This window comes from Osmia lignaria, chromosome 2 (genome assembly GCF_051020975.1).
Source record: "Osmia lignaria lignaria isolate PbOS001 chromosome 2, iyOsmLign1, whole genome shotgun sequence".
NCBI lineage: Eukaryota > Metazoa > Arthropoda > Insecta > Hymenoptera > Megachilidae > Osmia > Osmia lignaria.
Window position 1 is genome coordinate 9090079 of NC_135033.1, and position 18046 is coordinate 9108124.

General features: G+C 45.5%; 1 protein-coding gene across 1 annotated transcript in view; it reads left to right on the forward strand.

The window, feature by feature from the left end:
• The window catches only part of LOC117606992 (reticulocalbin-2), a 108481-nt gene that overhangs the window by 38994 nt on the left and 51441 nt on the right, over window positions 1-18046 (forward strand). The window lies entirely within an intron of this gene.

The following is an 18046-nucleotide window of genomic DNA, read 5'->3' on the forward strand; positions in this document are numbered from 1 at the left end:
AAGAATCTGTTTGATCTGCCATTATCGAGTAACGAGCATTCAATCGTCTCGTCGAAACAAGCGATTCGCGAAAACGATTCGCTAGTTTCGCGAGGAAATTTAACGACGTGAAGCTAGCTGACAAATGTCCCTGTCAACGACAGCCATCGTCGCACCTGAGACCCGTCCAGGGACGATCCCGGCCGTCGAACGTTCCGATACGAAGAACGAAATTTTTTTTCTTTTTTCTTCGTTTTTTTTTTCCTTCCTTCCCCTTTTTCGTTTTCTTTTTCTTCCATCGTCACTCCCCGGGGAGTCGAACGACGAGGGTTGACAAAAGACGGGACGTTCCGCGAATTTATGCCAATTTCTATCTCGCTACGGCTCGCCCGTCGACTGCTGTCCGGATACGGAGAATCGAGGTTTATGTCGACGTTTATTCGCGCATCGATCGGGAAATAAGGTGTTTCGAAGTTTCCGAATGGAACGTGTCTGGCTATACCGGCTCTTATCGAATCGAACAAGTTTATCGTCGAATGAAAATTTTCAAGAAGAACAATCAAAGTACGATTGAAATAAGATGTATTAATTAGTAAAAATACAAACAGATAATTTTTATATTAAATCATTGCAATAATCTGTGATTTACGGGACCATCATCGATTGCTGATTCTCTTTTAATTAGAATACGACTCTCTGAAGCTGTCATTAACATTCTTCAAAGTAAAAGAGAATCTCATTAATCGAGCAAGTTATGTGTATTCGGTAAACCCGGTAGAGAGATGAAAATATACGACAGGTTCGTTAATATCGGCTCTGACAAGGGTCTCGCGTCGGTGTCCCGTCTAATTAATCCAGAAACATCAAAGAACTCATCTCCGATGCGTTCGGCTAAATAAATAACATGGAAGATAAAATGAAGGAAAAGATAGGGAAGTTGGCGAACGACAGAAGGAATCTCGAGCGAATTAGATTCAATTGCAGCCGTCGGTTTTCCAATATTCAGCGTTTTATCGAGACCGTGGTAACGATCGTTTGAAAGGGGAACGCAGCGATACGAGCGTAATGCAATCTGCGATCGCGTCCCGGCGCGACGAGTGAATTGCAGGAGGCGCGAAAGAAGGTCGTATCAGAGTTGGAGGGAAAATTTTAAGTAACCTCGAGGAAGTAAATACTCAGGTAGAGGGTGACCGGGCAGGGGTGGTGGGCTTTCTGTCAGTAAGAATGGCCGGGCGTCGTAATCGGGTCTCCGGCGGAAGTAAAACCCCCAAGCCAGCTTTTCATTCTTCGTCTTTTCAATTTCCGATATCCCCGCGGAGAGAACGTCTAATGGTAATTTTAAAAGGAAAACGCAATGGCGCATGCATAATACACTCGACGGGCTCGTTGATTTTCCCGTTGATCATCCCCGATGCAAAAGGGAGGGAAGTAAAAAGACGATGTAATTCGAAGGGGTGGCAGACTACGACGTAGTTCGACGAAACTTTCACTGTATGCTGATCGTTGCAACGCTCGAATAAATAAATCAACGGGACTCGAAAAATAATAATAAGTAACGAAGAACTGAAAGCCCGCGAGAAGAGGTTTTCTTGCCCGCGAAGAGGCTGCTCGTCGTTCCTCGCGTTCCTCGCTTTTTAACCCACGAATCGCTTAATTCGCGACGTGAATCGATGATGAGCTCGCGTATAACTTTCTCGGCACGCAAAGAAGGGAAACTCGGTGGCGTCGAACGGTAATGTTCGATTTATTGACGGTGAAATAAAGGGGACTGAATAAGAACCGGGTAGTTGGTATTGCGAGTAAATTGTATCGTAAAACGTTCATTGAAACGAGGGTTACAGATAGTAGATAGAGTAGCAACGAGTTGGAATCTTTTTCGAATACACCGAGCCTCCTGTAACTAACTCGAAAGTTCACTGATGCGTGAAACGCGATAATTAACGCGAGAAATTACGTCGTTGAACGTGTGAAGTAACCAGGTAAACATATTAAGTACGAACATCGTGTGAACCCAGGTAATTTCATGCGCACAGAATCATGTATTCCTCGAGATGTTAATTTCATCGAATCTCGGTAGAACCTTGAGAAAGTAGCACCATTTTCAAGTTTGCTAATATCTGAAATCCGAAGACGGGTCGAAGTGGCTGTCAGTGATCGAGGTGGCAAACGAATTGCGCAAAGAAGAGAAAATAGACTGTAGGAACAATTACTACGAGATTAAAGAGGATGTAAGACGCGTAGGGCGGGAGAAGGAGGGTAGGAAGAAGAGGAAGAGATAGATAGAGGTTTAACGCGGGGCCCTTAATATGGCGAGGGCGGCCTTAATAAGGGAGGGAGTTTCGGCGTATACGTAGCGGGTACACAAAAGCCGCGGACTGTGGACCGAGTGCCGATACAGGAGGTCAAAAATGCGTTGAAAAAATTGCCGCCAATTTGAATTGCTAATAAGGACGATGCGCGAGTGGTCGAGTTGGGCCTAACCGGTGCAAAACAATGGTCCCGCGTATAGCGGTATACCCTGAGCGGCGAAACGAACGCCGGTGACGAAGTCCATATAAGTGTTCCGTTTGGCTCCGCAGAAATGCAGTCGAAGGGGAAAAATAAAGGAAGGCAATGGCGAACGGATGCCTCCTTCTGACGATGGCCAACGTCCGAGGGAGGGGGCTCGACTGTACCGGCCACGAGGGAGAGATCGCCGATGCAACCCTAAATAATTAGTCACTGCCACGTCCAAGATTCTCCTCTCTCTCCGTTCCTCTGTGTGCGGACGAAATGGAACACCATCGGAAAGAAGGACGCCAGTTAGTGGAATACTGTCCGATGGCGTGCGCTCGAGCGCGTGGGAAACGATACGACTGAGAATTCGCGTTCGACAGCGAGAGAAGAAACGGTAAGAAAACGTCAACGTCCCGATTTACCGACGACCCACCCGATCGCGATCAAAGTGCTCACCGCTGTACCTTCCAAACGATTTTTCATGCAAATTCAGGAAAAAGTATAATTAAACACGCACCGTAGGTGATATAAGTATATTTAATAATGCTTGCAGGTAGAACATGCCGTGCCTTCGAGGCATTCAGGTGCATAGGGTTAACACGCATTCGTATCGACAGTTTGCAAACTTTCCACCTCTCGTTCGAATTCTCGAAATAGAATATAATCTGATATCGAGTATAATCTTGATATTGTGAAATATCAATAACGATCTAAAAAGAGCAAAGAATATTGCGAAAGGGTTAAAAGCCGTTCAACCCTCCACCGTTCTCGAATCGTATTAATTGCTTCATTAACGTAACGATGCGTCGGTTATCGGACGATTTTTCGGTATATTAAAAAAGAAGCTTATCCGATCGATCGCGCAAACGAGGGGCTGACGTGTACGGTATATTAATGGCTGAAACGCGGTCACCGCTACTTATATTGCCTTCCGAGATAATCGCTACTTCCACCATCGGAATGCTTAATTCCAGCAATTTATCCATACCCTGTTGTACGTCCTTGTTCGATGAAGGAGCAAGCTGGAGCGCGTGTACGGTCGTACGATCGAGAGGAAAAATAAAAAGGGGAGGAGAAGAGAAGAGAAGAAAGAGAGTTGAGGACAGATCGGTGGCGTGGAGTGTGTCCGAGCATTCGTCCTTGATAAGATAGCCGCGAACCTACCGCCGCGATGTCCACGTAGATAATCGTGTAACCGGGAACCGGTAACCGCGAGCCGCATTCCCGCTCGAAACGCCTAACGCGACCTCCGTCGACGTACACCATCCCAGCTGCCTCGCCGAGAACCCTCGTTACTTATCTAGCTTCCGGTTAACGCGTCACCTCTTGCTTCGCTTTCCTTCCTGTTCCTCGAATCGTCTAGCTATCGCGTTATTGCGAATGTCTACGATGCTAATTATTCGATGTAATAACGATCGAATGTTTTGACAATACTCTGAAAGGTTTTCGATCGAGCCGAGTGGAATTTAGGCGCGTTTCCACTAGGCGCCGACCGAGTGGAGTTAATCACGCATTCACGGAATACAATCGAGCGTTCGCGTTATGCATGCGGAGAATCTGGCGGCGGAAGGAGAGGAGGTTGAAAGGGAGATAGCTGGTCATCGAGGCGATATTCCGACGTATCGATCGATACCAAGACCTCCCTCGTTGTCGCGATAACCTCAGAGCGCCGTAATTGTGCGTGCGTTCCCCGAGATCGAGGTCGTTTTGCGGATGACGCAAACCGGAAGCTGGATAACGAGCTACAGAGAGAAAAAACTTGTGGGCTAAATCTCGGCCGCAAATTATCGCTAAGTTTGCGATCTCAAACATTATTGACGGATAATGTCGTTATCCATAGAGTCAATCTTTGATGAGATTGAAATAACATTTCGGTAAAGTTCTTCGAGAAATTGAATCTGATTTGAAAGCGTACGGGAAGTTTGATCAGTTTCCAATTGGAACAAATAACGATATCAATCTTATTCGCTATGTGTTTCTATTTGTCTATGGAACGAGTGTGTTTCACTAACCTCGTTCTAAATTCTCAATTACTGCAGCAATATTTATAATAACCTTCCCTGATATTATCACTGATAAACTATCAGCTTTAACAAGTTTAAATCGTTCCGCATAAGTTGCAACTGATAGCTGCATCCGAATAACGTTGAAAGAAAAGGAATCATGATTTTTTTATTTCTCATCCTCTTTGATTTCGCTTTGGCAGGGCATTTACCATCTATTACGATTGAAAGGTTAAAAACTTCGTTTGCTCGAGAGACATTAAGAAGGATCCTCCTAGTACAGAGTAGCATCAAGCCCTCCATCCTTTCGGCTGCTTCATTTATTTTTCCCTTTGATCGTTTAACAAGAATCAGCCTCCAAGTTGGAGATTTTAAAGAAATAAGAAACGTCTTGGAGTTTTCTCAATTTTAACATTGCAAGTACGTCTATTAATGAAACTGTTTTTCGAAAAATCATTTCTGATCAATGTTTCTACTCTTGTTCTTTTTTCTTTCTTCTGGACGCGTCATATTATCATGGAAGAGACATTTCGAGACACGAACAATCAAGATAACGTCGCGATCGAAATATCGAAGTCGAACGTCTCGTTATTTCCTTTTCAACGGCCCGATCGAACTCGACCTCGTAAAGCAATTATCGTTGATCCTCTTAACAAGCGGCGCTCTTGAGAATCTTTTAATCGAGATACTTGGACAAAAGGTGCGAGCAAACAGCGCGTTTCGATCGGGAATCGTTCGTGAGCCGGTCCAATGGAAACTCGGATAAAGGGATTGGTTTGTGGAAAGTAGGGCGAGGAGGAAGAAAGAAAAAGGATCGTTCGATCTGCTGATATTTAACAAAGCAGACGCGGTCTCGTGTTTAATTAGATTTCAATGGTGAAAATTCGTGTCTGAAACTGATACAGGTTGGGAGAAATGAGACACAAAGATCGGGAGATTCGAGGTAAGAGGAGGTCCATTAGGGATTTTAATGAAACGCCGAATGGACAGGGAACGAGGCGACGTCTGGCTAGTAGGAAAGTTCTGGGGGCATAAGATCCCAACTGGACTGTCCCGGCACGCGGTCCATGGATGGCAAGACGGACCGTAAAAGGACATTTGTCGCTTTATATGGGCGAATCGGCTACCAAATGCATCGCGAGCCAAGCGTAGAAAAACAAAAGGAGGCCCGACCAAAGAGAGCGGGTTCGCGATTCTCTCTCACGAGAATCACGCTGACACACCGACTCAAAATAATGTCGTACGACACGAATATCTTCACCGTTCCGCCATTCTTTCCTCTTTCCCTTTTGTAACCACCCTCGGTAAGTAAATAGAATTTTTCTCGAACCCCTTCTCGTTACAGAGAATATAATGAAAATTTTGAAAACCGATTACGCGCTATGCCCGCGAAACGAACTAACAAATTAAGAAGTTTAACGAGTTCGACGAGAAAAAGTGCAACTCTCGAAAGTATAAATAAAAGCGTTCAGCAAAGATCAAGATACACTCTCTTGCATCGTTTCGCTGTTAATAATCGACTTTCCGACTACTTCTTCGCCGGTGCCGGAATACACGCGAACAAAGTTTGGAAAGATCAAAAGAAGAACACCCTGAACGATCTATAAATAAGAAGAGGAGGTACAAGTAGAGGAAGAAGAGGATGTAGAAGAAGGTCGAAGAGAAGTCGAGCGATGTAACGGCAAGAAATTGAATTTACATAGACGGTCTGTCGGATTTAAGGGAAATCCGGAGAAGTCGAACGAAACGAAAGGGGGTAGAAAAAAAAGAGAAAAAAAAGAAAGAGGGATAGATAAAAGAGGAGTCGGAAATCCGGTGGCTGGCAGTCGATCGAACGAGCGGAGAAAGGGAATCGCTGCTGGTTTTCTGCTTCGTACCGTATGGGCTGGCTCCGCTAAGTTTTAAGGGATTGAAAAACAGACGCGGGACGAATAGGTAAACGCACCCGTTCGCTCCGTAGGAATCCGTGGATTTCATCGACATTCCGTGGGAGCGCGACCGTTCTAAAAGATCAGGAACGTGCGAGAACGATCCCGTTCTATCGAGGTGTCTCGACTTACTCGCAACCAGCTGCATCCCGTAAACTGATCGCGGAGATTTCATTTTCCACGATCCGTTCGCCGACAAGTTTTCTCCTTTTACCGTCTTACCGTTTATTCTCCTCCAGGAACAACAGGTTCGTTCTTTATTAAAATTGATAAAAATTGTTAAAAAAGCCATCTTTTTCTGAATCCTCCTCCACTCGAGGCTCAGTGCAAAGACGATTCCTTTGTGGTTGAATTGGAAGGTAGCTCTCGGCCGAAGAATGGATCGAGTCGTGGAAAATCGCGACGTACGAACGGCACTGCTGGCCTGCCGCTTGTACAACTCTCCTCCGCTCCGCTCCGCTTCGTAGAAGTTTGCAAATTCAATTTCTCGGTTCCGCGAAGCGCCGCATATTTCGTCGCTTCTTGAACTCCGCGGAGCGTGTAAAGCTGCTAAAGCGCTAAGGAGTTCCCGGTCTGGTCGTAGGGTCCTTTTCACCATCCTCCGCGTAACATCGAATTTTCAACGGGAAAAATGCTTCGATAGAAGGCTCGCCCTTACCACTGAGACAGCCGGGAATACGACGAAGCTATCTTGCATTTTCACCTTCTTTCTTTCGCTTAGATTCGCGGAGGGAAGTTGTAAGATGATTAGGAACGAGTCGAAGCGTAGAGCTGAATCTTCGCGATAATTTGGTAGGGACTGCTTTAGAATTCCGTCCGCTTCTACTTTGCTCGAGAACTTCTTTCGCCAGACGCGAAACACACGGGGGTGTTTTGTTTAAAAATTTGAATAATTTTTCCTCGAAAGCGTTCTTTGATTTCTTTCGGAGATTCAATTTTCCGCGTACACTTTTAATCAATCGCGCGTACAAAAATGTGAATGAAGTTATCGAACGCTGTTTACGAGAAAATTAATCGTGATTATTCGTTGAACGAATTCGTTTCACCGTTCAACAACGAATTGTACAACATTGCTTTTATACCTCATCACCATTTCCCATCAATTTCTCTTTTTATCGACGAACTCGATTGGCGCATAATGACAGACCGTACGAGCGTTTAACAAAAGGGTCGTTGTAAAAGAGAGGAACGAATGGAGATAATTCCTGGAAACGAAAAATTTACAATCGTCCGTTAACGCGTCCGCGAAGCACATTGTTAATCAGCGTATCGAATTATGTCGTTTGGCAGGACGAAACGCGAGACGAGCATCCAAACATCGGATAATGAATATTTAACTAATGGGCCGGACGTTTGAAAACGGCCAGCCACACATCCATGGAGCCACGACTCTATTTGATATTTCCTATTATTAAATGTCCCTTGTATAAATTACGTTTGACCGGGGAACCATCCGTTTCGCCGACAACGCTCGTCGACTGTTTCGTAAATATGTATTCTGTTTGCTCGTCGTACTAGCTGTAGTAATTTTCAACCAACCTGTTCATAGGCAAGAGTAATTAATGTAATTAAGCGTTCGACTGTCGCGTTTATTTATTTTCTTGCTTCGGAAATTTAGTCCGTTTGATATTCTGCTAAGTATCCAAAGGAAACACGTTGTTTATCGCAAACATTGATAATTCAAGATGTTGATTACATAGATAATTGAATTAGAAAAGGCAATGTTTGACGGAGCAATTGATCGATCAAATCTCTGTATAATTTGTCAATTATTTACGAGTCTCTTTAGAGAGAAAATTCTCTTTGGAAACAAATTTCGATACAACCGTGCTCGTTATTCGACCATTGTATCCGCGGATAAGTTACGTCGATGAGATTCGTGGATTTCAAGTTTTCCAACGATTCCAGGCCCCGCTGGAACGGCTCCCCGGTGCCGTTTTCTACCCCCAGCGGGTTCTCCCCGCTTTCCTAGAGTTTCCCGGGGCAAAAAGGAGCAGACGAAAGGGGGTGGGTCCCAGTGGCGAGGGCGCGCTTCGAACCGCGTCCGATTTCAGTATCAAGCAACTTCCAAATAATTTCCTTCTTGGCTGAAACGCCGGCAAATAGCGAAACAAACTTCCGCCCCTGTGATACCGGAAACTTCGTCTAGAATTGGCCGATAAGAAGCCACTTGCAAGCCGATTGGCGGACGAGCAACAAACGGTTATCTTCTGTCCTTGGAAAAAACTATGAATCAGCTTAGTTCGTTTCTTATCGACTATCCCTTGTTTGCTCCGTTTCCATAGAATTGCTTTTCTCTACTGGAACCTTCTTATCCCTCTATTAAATAACTAAAGCTTGGATAATGATGAAACGTGGATCGGAATATATTTTAATTAACAATTTCTACCGTGGAGTCAAAGCAAAGAATGATTAGTTCAGGAAAGTAGATCGTTTAGCCCGATCTACCATGAGGAGGATCTCAGGGGAGCATAAAGTCCGGCGAAACTGTTTACCCGGTGCATTATGTAGACTGTCTGTGCGGGTGCAAATACAGCCGGATTTCCGCGCGTTAGGACAGGGGCCCCTTGTGCCCCTCGCGGTCAGGAGGTACGCGTTAATGCCGTTGTACCTTGCCTCTCCAGACAGCCTCCAGTTACGCGAGTTTGTCTGCCAAGTTTCCGCCCCGTCCCGTGCGAGTTGGAGCTTACGGATGACGCGGAAAGTTTTGATCGGTAAGTTTGCTCGAACAACAGTGAGAAAAATTCGAGACGCTAATTAATTGCCAGCTCGGATTATATTTCTTACGCGAATCCGTTCGATACGACGATCGGTTCGATCTAGTTGCGACACCCGGTGACAGGGAGTCGATAAAAATAGACGTCGACACCGTCGATTCCGTCATCGATATTCCGAGGATGTTCCGAGGACGTCGTCGACTCTCACAAAAGGATATCTCGAGAGTTCAAGAGCCGGGCCGACGATAGAAGGTGACATTCGATAGCGTCTTCAAAAACCTACCCCTATACCGAAACTCGTCGACAACCGTGGGGGTAACAATTTTATCATAACTACAAAAGTCGACCATCTTTGGTAGAAAACATTCCGATAATATACTTTTATAGATAAATTGAAATGTTCGAAAGAGATGGGAGATAAAACTTCACTGATTACAAAACGATGTCTGTCTCTGTACGGTCTTGGCACCGATACTTTGATCGATCCTGGTCGACTCTAAATTCCTATAAACCCTGCCCATCCTTTCAGGACGGTTCGTTAAGGGTGGTGGCTGGTTTCGGTATAGAATCAGCGACAGGTGTTTCGTTAGTCGTGGAATGTACACCGCGTAGCGTATGCTAAATTATCGAGTAGTCCTCTGGGTTTAATTACTTTTGTCTCGCCGCTGACGAAACTTGGAACATCATTTCGTCGTTCCGATGGGAACAGGGCCCCGTGTTGTTAATTCCTAGTCTACCACTCTCCTCGTACACCACTGACCACGGTTCCCTTCGTACTCCGATTTTCCTACGTAAATAGAATCGTATTAGGGAAATACATCTCGGATGATGGGACTGCTGGATGGTCAATGATATTCGAGACACGTTCCGGCCACCACGGAATGTGGACCCCTGGATAATCAAATAAATGTGTACTTTATCAACGTCGTCTCTGTGTAATTTCAATGGAGACCGGCGATGTCCTGATTTATTTAGCGAGATCGATACGAGAGAATGGTGGAATACTAAAAATATTATTTTCGAAATATTTATAAATCAAATAATAACTCACGAAGTCTCGGTTCGTATAAATCAATTAACATCGAATTTGGAATACCAAAATCACTATCGAACAAATTATTCATAACCTTGCCCATCTTTTTCTACCCATTTGAACGAGGGTTTCGATATCGAATTTCCTTAAAGTAGAAGCATCAATTCTTGATGAACGTAGACCGCTAATGTTTTAACGAATCGGAAACGATGGACGTTGGTTGCACTCGGATGCCAGTTATTTTCCTATTAGCCGGTCACTCCGCTTTCCCGCTACGCTAATTTATATCGCCATCGTATCGACATTTCGCTGGATGGAAATCAAGTCGTTCGTGCCGTTGGTAAACTGGGTCAAACTACGTAACAGAGGGGAGGGTGGCGGCCACGAAATATCGTTACCCCGAGCGAATTATTATCAATGAATACGAATGGCTGTTACGTAGAGAGCGAGACACGTGGCATAATCACCGGAGACGTATAAAGTAAACAGCACGACGAGGTAGAGAAACTATCCGTGAGAAAGTTACAGAAGCCTCGGGTACTGGGAATATTCCGCGTAGAGTTTGAAAATTTACGCGGCACAGCCTCGTAACGCGGCGAGTATCAAAATGATGAATGCTTGTATCACGTCGCGTGTCAGAGATGAATATTTTCACGCCTCGGGGGGGGGGGCGGAGTGGAGGGGGGAAAAAGAGGTCCAAATAATTTAAGCGTCGGCACCTGCGATAAAAATTACCGTGAAATACGGCTGGCTGGCTGCTTGCCTGCCTGCCTGCCTGCCTGCCTGCCTACCGTTCTGACGGTCACTGAATTCTAACCCGACCTGCAATTAATCCGATAAAATTCTCCGAGAATTGCGAGCGCACGGTTTGCCCGGCTAAATATTTCCTTCCTTCGTCGCGCTCCCAGCGTTTCGTCGTATCAAATTTATTTGTATTAACGTATTTCAAATTCATACGATAAATCCTGCCGGTGGGAGCAGAAATCTATGATAACGAGGGAAAATGATAAACCAACGGGGATTAACGAGTGATAATAAATTTGATAACGTATAAACGTGAAATGAAATAGCACTTATGGTGTATCGATTCGCGAATATTTTTCTTAGAAAACGCCACGATGGTTTGGTCGATGAAAAGGGGAAAAGAAAAATGAAAACATTGACGAGGTTAGGAGGAAACACGCGAGCACATCAGAATTTGAACAGTCATCGTTTACTCGCGGCGATAAGGCGAGTCGGTTGCGCGAAAACAGCTGGTGCGCGAGTTCCCGTTTCGCCAGACGGCTTCCGGCAAGGGTAGCGCGCGCTACCCCTCAAAGCAAACTCTTGCTAACATTATCAAGCAGGAAGAAGGGACGAAGAACTTTGTACTTTGCCTGCTCGATGTTACGCCCCCTTGCTTACATTTTCTTTAGGACACTTTCCAAGGGGAAAGTCGTTGGTCGCGTGACGAGCATCGATACCCTTAAACTTTTGCCCACCAATTTATTTTCACCCTTTTGATTTCATCTAGACAAGGTTAATTCAATCAGGCTTGAATAATGTTGCACGGATGCCATCGTTTTAATTTAATTTTCGAATAAATGGTACACGCGAAAGGAAAACTGACGTGGTAATTAACACGGGCTGGCACGTGATTTTATCGTGAGACGATAATGAAAAATACAGCTCGGTACTTAAGACGCATTAACAATGAGCGTCGAGGAAGCAACGCGTGTGAACTCCTGTCTAACGTACCCCTGTTTCCAACAATTACAATCTCTTCTGTCTCTTAATAAGAAGTTGCTGCATTCAGACTACCTGTACACTCGAACGAGTCGGGAACAATGTCGCTGGCTTACTTAAATGGCACCCTGGGTTTGTTCAAATATTGTACACAAGTTTACAACCAACCGTGTTGTACATATTCCCCGTTGTTCGTGAAGAAACTAGCGTTTCAAACATCGCCTAACCTTTCCCCGTTAAAACATCCCTTTCATAGTGACTTGCAAAATGTAACTTCGTAACACGAGACTGCTCTGAAAGATAGAATGGCCCACGCAGGGAGAAAACAATACGGAAATGATATTGTCAACGGAACCATCCATCTTCCGCGAAAAGCGATTCTTTGTTATCGAATAAAAAGGAAAAAAAATTGCGAGTGCTTTCGAGTTTGTTGTACGAGAACAGGGAAATACTTATAACTCCTGGCCCAGTGTGCCATTTTCAATCGAAATTCTAAACGTTGGTGTTCCTATCGGTTAATCGACAGTGATCGAAACTGAATTGATCGAAAGAAAGGACAAAGGCGGGGGAAACGGGTCATTCGAGCGAAGAAAGGAAAGGAGAATAGCGCGTTTTCTGGCTAAGATTTCTTCTCGTCGGTTCGCGGTCTCGAATCACGGTTCGTAGCCTGCACAAACGCCGGAATAACTTTCTACTTTATTCTCTGCGGTGTTCCGCGATCGGAATATGTTTCCCTGAGAGCTCCCCGGGGCGGGAAAACTTGGACGAATCGATATCGCGCCGTTCGAAAGAGCTTCGCCGTAATGCCGGTTACTTAATGGATAAGGGATGAATGGAGTAACCGGGATCTCGAATTAGAAACGCTTTAAAATTTTTCAAACTCCCTATTGGTTCAAATTCATTGGTCCAAATCGCCATTAAGCGAGGTAAAGTTTGTACGATTATTGGAGAAATTTTTCAAACGGAACAAGTTAGATTAAGTTGGTAATAAGAATTGGCCGTGTAAAAAGCACACGTGGCGAGCCAACAAGTTGTCTTATTTACATCCGAGTGGATAGATTAAAGGATGCGATGGTACGGATAGTTGGCGCCGTGCCGTCGTCCATTTCTCTTTCGAACTAATCGACTCGCTGGACCACCTCGCTCGACAGCCGCCACAGATTTCTACCTAAAATCCGTGGCACGCGGCAAAGAAAGTTGTCCGCCGACCGGGCAATAGCGTAACCCGCAAAAAAACTTGGTATTCGGGGGGGCCAATGTAACAGGAGGATCGCCGACGAAACGATCCAGACAGAATCTCGAAAATTACAACCCGTGGAATCCGTGAGATCATCGGCCATCGTAGTCCGCCTTATCTTTCTCTTTCTCTCGGAACAATTAACACTTTGACAATATTCACCTAATTATGAATTTACCTAATTATAAATAATTGTACCAAGTCAGGGATGAATTTCTGGAAAGATGGATGAACGAAAGAACGTAGAAATGCTTGCCGGCCTCGGTAGGAGGTCCTCGGGAATGATTGACATTTTCGACATCGTTCTCGCCGCGTGCCGAGCGATCTCGAATCGGTCGACGACGGTTCGAGTAATAACCGTGCCATAATGTCGCTCCTGGCATTCTGGGACTCCGTTTGGACACGGTAGGTCCTTCGAGCTGAACGCCCTCCACCCTCAGCCCACCTTTAACACCCACCACCTGGCTCGAGATGTTGAAATTGTCGCGTTTCCTGCACCCTCGAGTCGACCGAGATTGCTCGCGTCGATTCGTCGAACCCGTTCACTTCCAATCTGGATACTCGCGATTGTATCTTGTACGAAGGGAAGTCACATTTCTGAAAGGATCCGCAGGTTTGATGTTAACCACTTCCCAATGGAATGGCGTTCTCTGCGCGTCATTGGTTTCCTCTCTATCGAATCGGTGTAGCAGTTTGTTCAGGTATAACAGCGGCGTTCAATTCGGTTTGTTTAAATAATCATCAATCCATCAGTATTATTGTATTTTATTTGATCGTACAAACAAAGCTATTAATTGCGCACGGTTTCGTTTGGGAAATCGAAACGACTGAACGAAGCCAATTTCCGGGAGAAACGATGGATAATACTGGTAATTCGAAACTGAAGAGATATTGAAAAAATATTGATGGATAGGTGTCGATGAATTGACAGTAGAAAAAACGCGAATAAGTCGGACGAAAGGTATTTAAATTTAGTTAGCGATATTTCTATAGTTTCGACGATTTCCAGGGGTTTATTATTGCCTAGTGAAAAAGCAGTAATCGTGCGCGGGGGTAGTTAACGAAGCAAGAGTAAGATGGGTAGAGCGTCGCGACGCGTCGTTACACCCGGTGGACGATAAACTAGAATGCGACAGGAAGACGAGCCGGCTTTTGCCTCGCGCTGACCTACGACCTTCCTGTCGACTACTTACGGCTACAAAGCCGTTTGCTCGACCATACCCCCGCCGGATAACTTAAGCAGTCACCCCGTCGCCGTAACCCCTTCGCCGTGTTTCTGTTTAACCAAGCACCGCGTACACACCACTAGAGAAACTGCCACTCTTGCCTTTAAGTATGATAGCTCCGCTATTCGTTGGTTCCCCTTATTAAGCCGCTATTCGAAGAGACTCATCCCGTTGCCCGGTATTTACCATCAGCCATGTTGAATTTCGTTGGATTGAAAAGTTTTCTTCTAACCATTTCGATCGTCGACGAGTTCTTCTCTAAATTCCACTTTTAAGCGTTTCCACCGAATGGAAAAACGAACGGGCTTTCTAAATAGAGGAATCGTTGTAGGATACAATCGATTGCTCAGACGTTTCTCAGCTACGATCGATGAATCGAAGAACGCTACCGTATGGGAAAAAGGTATCGGCAGCTGTAGCTGCGAAGTACGTTGGCGAAACTGTTCGAAGAAAAAGAGGAAGAGAGACGCGATGGCTGAAGAGACGCTCGAACGCTCACGATGGTGGACTGTTTGAAAATTTCGAGAATGCCGGAACGTTTTCCAAGACCCTCTTCACGTTCGAGAGCTTTTCTCTCGCCTCGATCCCTTCGCTTTTTAATTCCCTCTACGCTACACTATTACTCACCTGTACTTTATTTTTTCGTTTCTTCTCGAACAATTCAAGCCTCGCTCATTGAATGTTAATTTTTAATCAAAATATCATCGTGTAATCTTAGCAATTGGCCCGACTCCGCTGTGTTTGAGGTGTTTGATGAAATAAAACATTAGGTCCACGACGATGGGAATAAAATGAAAACAGAGAGGGCTGAAATTACAGCGAAAATTAATGAACGCAGGAGGTGGTGGAGAAGAGAGGACAAGTTAAGGAGGGGGGGAAATGGTAATGTAATAAAATGGTGGTGACGGTGAAATAACGGCGGTAAACTTGTAAGGTGTCTCGAAGATCTCGTTTCCCAGGGAAATTGTAACCGCAGATAGTACGAGACAGTCGTAATACTAATATCGTTTCGCAAACATACGCCAACGGAATGGGACACGTGGAGCCGCCTAATGCGGCACGGCGATTCCGGGTCACGGATTACATTGTAGCGCGACGTTAATTTCATTTTGCAAACGGTTCTAAATGGACTCGGAAACGCCGATACGTGGACCGTCCTAATAATTCAGCTCTGCAAACCCAGTGCCGAGTGGCGAGCCTGAACCGTACCTCTGCAACGATAAAACTGAAACGAAATACCCTATTCAGTGGGAAGAATCGTGTTTGTAAGGCAATTTCCTTTCCATTTCCGTTTGCTTTCATGGAAATTCCCGTGAAAATTTCATTCTTCCATCCGTCTTATCGCGTTTCAATGTCTGTCAATGTTAAACAACGCGTCTATCGATCAACTAGCGTCTAGTTACTTATGTGCTCTGATATTTTCTCGACATCTTTAACTCGGGCGGCGACCGCCAGGTGGCAGCAGGATTGAAGTCTGTTCTCGCTAGCGGTCCCCCGACATGAGTTCCAAAAAGCGGAGTTACAGGCCTCTAGGGCAGGAATCGTCTGGCAGACGATCCCGAGACGGAAACGCCATTTTCTCTCCTTTCATCTCAGTTTCTCTTTTATTATCACGAACTCGCACGATTCTTTCACGGTAAGATTGCAGGTCACGGAATACTCGAGGGTTGGTCTAGCTATTCCACAGGGAGAGACAAATTACCGTGGTTGATCCTGGCTCGTCCGGCTAACCGGGACAATTCGAGCGCGTAAACGATGGCATTGTTGCGGCGGTCGCGTCGCGACGCTTCTTTTATCGCGCCTCGGTTAATTCGCGTTATTTTCAGGAACAAAGAGTCGACGGTTGAATTAGCTGGGGAAAGGTAGCATCGTTTGTCCCGTCCGCGAACCAGGTTTCATGCAAAAGCGACGCACGCTGCAGAGATTCAGCAATTAGACGATTTTTCGCGGAGATAGAAAAATATGAAAGAAAGGCACAATGCCGGCTAGATCTCTGTTATCCTCGTTCTATTACTTTTTCCTTTTTACTTGCGCTTTAGTCGGTCGATTCGGATTCTCCTTACCGTACAACGATTCGAGGAAGCGAATCAAAGTTGTTTAATTAACGAAGAGTAGCGGGATCGAATAGCCAGAGGAAATATCAGAGGTGTCGATCGAAATACTCGAAAGTGTGGGCCAATTCGCAGTTCGTTGATGAGCGAGCCAAGTTTCACGGGGTCTATTACATCGGTTACATAGCACCAGGCTGATTATAGAATGGGGGCGTTCAAATTTGACCCGCATCTCGAAGGAGGAACTTTGGATAAAGTTGGAGAAGCCCGGCGCGTCCTGTTATACGAAACGGACCCACGGCTCTAATTATATCCAACCATTGCAATTACTGCTACGTTCAATTACGCTATTCACCCTGAAATCGAGTCGTTAACGAAACTACCGCACCCCCGTGGAAAATAAATAATCTAAGCGTCGGTTGTTTACGCCAAATAATTAGCCCGATTCATTTATGTCTGATCGAGCACCGGCGTTTATTAAATATTAGATTCAACAACGAGCCTCGGTGAATTTGCATCGCCGGTGGCGTAAAAGGGAGTGAAAAAAAAAAAAGAAAGGGTTGCCGGTGTTGGGTGAAACTACGCGAAACTAGAGGAATCTCGCAGGGGGTTCTCGTTTGAAAACGATGCATTACCCGAGGAGGGGGTGGAAATATTCGAGCGTTCGTGTTTCGCCGGCCGAATGTTTGCCCGTCGATTGTTTGGCCAAGCCGCGTGGAATATGCAGCGCGAGCGATAAATAAATAGCAAACACGAATCTGGCGTGCGGTCAGAGAGAGATAATTGCGAGTCCGTTGGATCGGTGTGGTCAACCGAGGCGGAACGATCGTCCGCTCCGTATTGCCGATCCAATCGTGCGAGATCCGACTCTTCGGAATTGCCCTCCTACGAGCTTCGTAACTTTCGCGCAACGCGTGTCCAGGTTAAACGCGTCCACTCATCCTCCAGCCATCCCTCTATACCGGCATAGGCCGTTTTAGAAACGTCGAAAAACTACCCCACCTCCTGTCTCTTTTAACCATTCGATCTGGCAATAAAAGTTTCCTGGGCTAGAATCGCCGGTTTTCGGGTTCGGATTTTAATCACGTTCAGTCGTTATGTACCCTAGCGTTGAATCGTTCGATCCGTTGCGTGGCTGTGATTCTTCTTCAAAGAGGATTCGATTCGTTTCGAGTCGGTTCGAAGCAATTACCGGATTTGATCGATCTTCCTCTTGTTAGCAGAGATCGCGGTCTACCTTTCTCCGCGTCTGAAAATATCCACTGTTAATCGGAATAATTGCAAATTGCCCGGTGCGTAGGGACGTCGCATCGTTCGATGAATTTCCACGATTCTCTTTCATCGGAATTCTCTTCTCCATCAGTCAGTTCGAAGCAAATTACCGCTTTCCATCGATCTTTCGCAATCTAAATACCCGGTTCACCGAGCAGAACCGTGCAAGTTCCCGTACGCAACCCTGAATCCGTATGCTCGAATCGCAAAGGATCGAGGCGAACGAAGCCGAGAGAGTTGTACGAGTGTATCGTGAGGCGTAAACACAAGACGGCCGTGAAAAAGGCTGAAACGAATCCGGTCCTCTATAATTGGCACTCTAATTACCCTTTAATTGTGTACCGATCCGCGTTTAAGTGAACCAATTACCGTAGATCGC